The following is a 4,757-nucleotide window of genomic DNA, read 5'->3' as shown; positions in this document are numbered from 1 at the left end:
GAATGCTGGCAAACTTTCAGTTGCATCCACACAAAGCCGTCTGAGCACAGCTGAGGCAAAAATCTGAGCCATCCAGGCAGAGCGGTTCATTTCGCAACATTGTTCATGGGTACGACCTTTTATCTCTTTATCGGTTTCTCTCTCAGTCTGTTTTTTCCCTGATCCCCTTTTTTCTCACATTCTGTGAAACATCAAAGATACCGAGTGAGTAATGAATAGCAAGATTGCTTGTGAATGACCTGCTCTAGGAACTAGTTACCTTGTGTGAAATTTTGAAAAAGATGTACTTTTCTGAGAATTTTTACTTTTACTTGAGTAATTTTATGAGGACGTATCGCTGCTCTTACTCGAGGAAAATGTCTGGATGCTCTACCCACTGTGAGTAATTTCACTGAATGAAAAACAAACTTGTTGTAACCCAAAATTCACCAGATACGCATGTGGATTTTGTTAATTTTGAAATGCTACTTATATTAACTGGTTTCATTTTGGTTCTGAAAATACCAAAATTTGGTCCATCTGATAATGTTATTTTTAAATATTAAATGACGTTTCAATTGAGGAACCTCGTTAATCATCTTCAAGAAATCCTCTGTACTCCCAAGGCTTTCCATGTGGACTGGCCCTGGGATTGTGTAAACATTTTAAGTTAGTGCAGTGAGAGCAAACAACTACGACAAAAACAAAATTACGAGATATAAACGTATATAGATAGTCACAACCCAAACACAATAATGTGACCGTTATTTGTCCACACAGACGCTTCCAAACTCATTTTACACAGAGCTTTATTTTCCCATAAAATACACATTGTCTTTTTGTCGGAAGGAATATTGAAGCTCAGGAAAATCTCTAAAAATGTGTCCTTCACAGAGCAGATGAAGAGCAGTCATTTATTTTTATGTAAGCCACGAGGCCTCCCTCAATCCCCACTGCGCCGTAACGAACAGCTGACGGCCAGCAGAGACTACAGCCACAGCCGTTTACGTCACGTGAATGCGGCACCGGACGAACGGATGACGCAGAACTTCCCTTTTGGTGTTCTACAAATCGTGAAAGCCGTTAGCATCAGATCCGGTTTGTTTTCTCGATGTGCAATTATCGGAGTGTGCGTTGTTACCAAATTCATGGGCTGCTTTCTTTCTGTGAGATAACTCCCCCCTCCCCCAACCCTAACCCTCGCTGCCCTCCAGTACATGGAAACACCTCTCCAGGGAGAGATCCAACACACACTGGTTTTCTGGATAATGAGCTGGGAAAAAAGGCATTTGTAATGCAGACCATCATCGGCAGGTCTGATGTGGTTGTGTCAGGATCGATAAATAATGTGCAAGGTGTGGTCTCAATTTCTCGAAAAGTCCTTTTACTATTCTCTATATGAAGGAGGCTGTTTAATTATGCAAGCCTTTAGGTGGGGGGAGGCAAATAGGGGAAACACAAGAGGATTACTTTATTTACTCGTGGAAATTTGTGAAATCGTTTAGGGTGCATTCACACCAGCCCTGTTTATTAGTTCACTTTAATTGAACTCCATTTCGTTTGTCTGGAAAGTTTGGTTCGTTTGGGGAGGAGTGAACGCGCAATCAGACTCCGATGCCAACCAGAAAGCGAACTCTAATCCTCTTCAGCCGGTTTGGCTGAAGTGAACTCTGAGTGGTTCAAGTGCACATGCGCAATCAAGCGGACTGGAGACCACTCCAAAAGCAGGAAGCAGGCTACAGCGCAGGGCATTCTGGATAAATACAATCCAAACACACAATTGTTTGTAGCGCTAGAGGAAAAATGGCTTGTGGTCTTCCACCAACAACAACAACAAAAAAAAAGAAATCTTACAGTCACTAAAATCTCATGCCACTCCATTTTTGTTCACATTTTGTGATGGTGGAAGTTGTGCCCACGTCTTCTTCTGAGGTTTTTATGCTGTTTCCTTCAGTGGTTCTTGGTGCAGCGCCACCACAGGTGAGGGGAGGAACAAGATTTTCAAAGTGTTTGGATCGTTTGACACAATGAGGTGTGAAAGCGAACCACACCAGCTGAAAATCTAACAAATGTTACAATTTCAGTCTCCAGTCGAACCGAGTCTACTGGACTATCAGGTGTAAAAACACCTTTAAAGACAAACTAGAACAAAAAAACATGGTTTAATATTTATTGTTAGACCAACTGGAATGCTCAGAGAATCTCCTTAGCTAATAGTAGACAGAAATTGAAGATGCAAGCCTCTAAAATTGATGGGGGTTTTTTCCCTCCCATCAACAAAAATAAGACCAGCCAGAGAAGCAAGCTTCACTCCAGTTTTGGGAGACATGGCTGATACCAAAGAGGGACAGAAAAATGGCTGACGGATTCCAAAGATGGAGGGAGATAGCCCATTTAGAAAACACAGGCACCGGATTCACCTCGCTGTTGCTCACCCTTTCATGATGACGGGTGAAAGTGTGAGTGAGGGCAAAAAAAAGGACCAAGCTCATGTTCTTTCATTTCTCTTCAATGCTCAAGGAAAGCCTCTGCTTGGGAAAAAAAATATTATATTGGCAGCTGTGACCCACTTTTACCCATACATGCTCTAGCTATGGCACACACACACTTCCTCATGCTCGTACACACGCTGCAGCGCGTCAGTGAAGGGGAAAGCGAACGCATCTGGAAAAAAATCGTCCTGTGGGAGCTGTCGACGAGATTTGCGGGGGCTCGTTGCGTTTGCCATAACTTTGGTAGCGAAGCGCCTCACCGGGTGACTTCCCAGAGCACACGCTGTGGCATCTGATAATGGCTGCTCAACTAGCTGGTAAGCCACATTAGCACGCTCCTGACAGGAAGGGAGGCGAAGCACCGTGAGAAGGCATGTGAGACCACAAGATGTATAAATAATTGCACATCAATGTTTAACTCGACTTTATGCGCTCACTCAGAAGGAATGGGAAGCGTTTTCAGCTCCCTGCTGCTCGGAAGAAGCTGAATTGACAAATGTTTTTTGTATTTTTTTTTTCGTTGAATGTGACAGTCTTGACTTGTTTTGAATTTCCAAACGCATCACTGAGGCCCAGGTTGCAGTCATTGGAATAAAAACAATGTAAAAAAAAAAAACAAAAACAAAAAAAAAAAACATGTCCAGTTGGATTTTAAAAAGTACCTGCCAATAGGACATGTGATGATGAGGAAAAGATTTCACAATAAAAGGTGGTTTGGACTTGTCCTGCAGAAAAGAGGATTTACAGCAGAAGCACCTTGAGGCTTGAAAGAGGTTGAAAAAAAAGAGGCTAATAAAGGGAAGGTGGTGGCTGGGAAAATGTGATTTACTGTTCAACAAAATACAGAAACAAGTATTAATATCTGTTGTATTCTACAGAGAGACCTGTTCCTCAATAACAAATACTTTATAAAAAAAGACCAGCTATTTACAAGAAAAGTTAAAATGACAAGTGCTGGGACCAGAAACCCACCAGTCTGCCTTGTATTGACCCTTTTGCAACTACGTCACTTGCGGCGCTATTACAGACGTTGGAAGTGAGGGATGGGAGTATTGAACAGAGCGATTGAAATTGTTTTCCCAAGTTGTTTTTGCCCGTTTAACAATGGCTTCTACTTGTTCGAGTCAAACTGATTTGTCTGTGAAGGTAGCACACTTGCTTGGGGTAGACGGCGGTATTTACAAAAGTTGGAAATAGCTAGCTTAGAAACCGACCCATACTCTTCTCTCCTGATGTGTTTATCAAATTACGGACTTCGCGTAAATTCACGCCACATGATATATGTCACTACGTCATAAATAGCGTTTCCGCTTACAACGGAGTAACATTAAAAAAGTACAAAACACGAGATGCTAACCGTTTGTTTTTTTTCATACATGCTAGGCTAACATGATGGTGCGGCATTGTCTCCATGGTTACTAATGGTTAGACTTCTCCATAATGCCATACTTGATACTTATAGAGTACATGAACGTTAATCTTCTTACCTTGTAAAAAGTGTTCGCTAGCGCTATCTGAAAAATTCCAACGGTTTCTGAAAGGGGAGACGTTGCACATTCCAGCAAGTATCGGGTTAATACGGCAACTTCACAGCTGCAGCGGCACTCGTTTAATAGACGGCATGGATATTGAAAGTTCCAGTTGTTATCGATAAATGGGTAAGTATATCATCTCACAGGACATTGAAAGAACTACTTACAATTAAAATAAGGAAGGTTTATTTAGGCAGACGCCCTGTCTATTTGTGCAGCCGACCGCGCAGCACCCTACTACCATTTCTAAAGTGAAATCAACTAAATAAAAGCAATATTAGGTAACAGATGTCTGTTTTTTTGTTGTTTTTTTGACAGGCTTTACTGGAGCGCATAGGTTGTTATGACGTCCGTCATGGCGGAGTGGGGGGAGTTTTGAAGAGCGTGATGTGACGTGCAAAAGGTCAATACTGCTGAGGTTGTTTACATAGAATATTCTAGAACTTTGAAAAATGCTAGTAACTTCTAGAAAAGCTTAGAACTAACTGGAAAATACAGCAGACAATGTATAAAATGTTCTAGAAGGTTCTATATGGTCTAGAAGGGTAAAGACTGTTTTAGAATAATAAAGAGATGTGGATAAGGAGATGAATCACCCACAACAAAATCCCACAAATTTGTTTGTTTTGTGCCACTACATGCTACTCTAGACTATATACATATTCATTATGTCTTTCTTGTGCTCAGCTTCATTTGCTCTGATATTCAGGGGATATATTTGTCGGTCTTACTAAATTACTTGCAGCTCCAGGCG

At 41.5% G+C, this 4,757-nt stretch overlaps 1 long non-coding RNA gene across 1 annotated transcript in view; it reads right to left on the bottom strand.

Moving 5' to 3' along the window:
- Positions 1-276: 276 nt before the first annotated feature.
- LOC107837363 (uncharacterized) overlaps positions 277-4,757 on the bottom strand; it is a 10,786-nt gene continuing 6,305 nt past the window's right edge. Inside the window, exon 3 of the long non-coding RNA XR_001663388.1 lies at positions 277-367. This is a non-coding gene — a long non-coding RNA (uncharacterized LOC107837363). The remainder of the gene's footprint in view (positions 368-4,757) is intronic.

The sequence above is a fragment of the Poecilia formosa genome, unplaced genomic scaffold, assembly GCF_000485575.1.
Source record: "Poecilia formosa unplaced genomic scaffold, Poecilia_formosa-5.1.2 Scaffold4, whole genome shotgun sequence".
In the NCBI taxonomy this organism is placed as follows: Eukaryota; Metazoa; Chordata; class Actinopteri; order Cyprinodontiformes; family Poeciliidae; genus Poecilia; species Poecilia formosa.
Note: the sequence above shows the minus strand (reverse complement) of the source record. Positions and strands in the feature narration are given on the sequence as shown.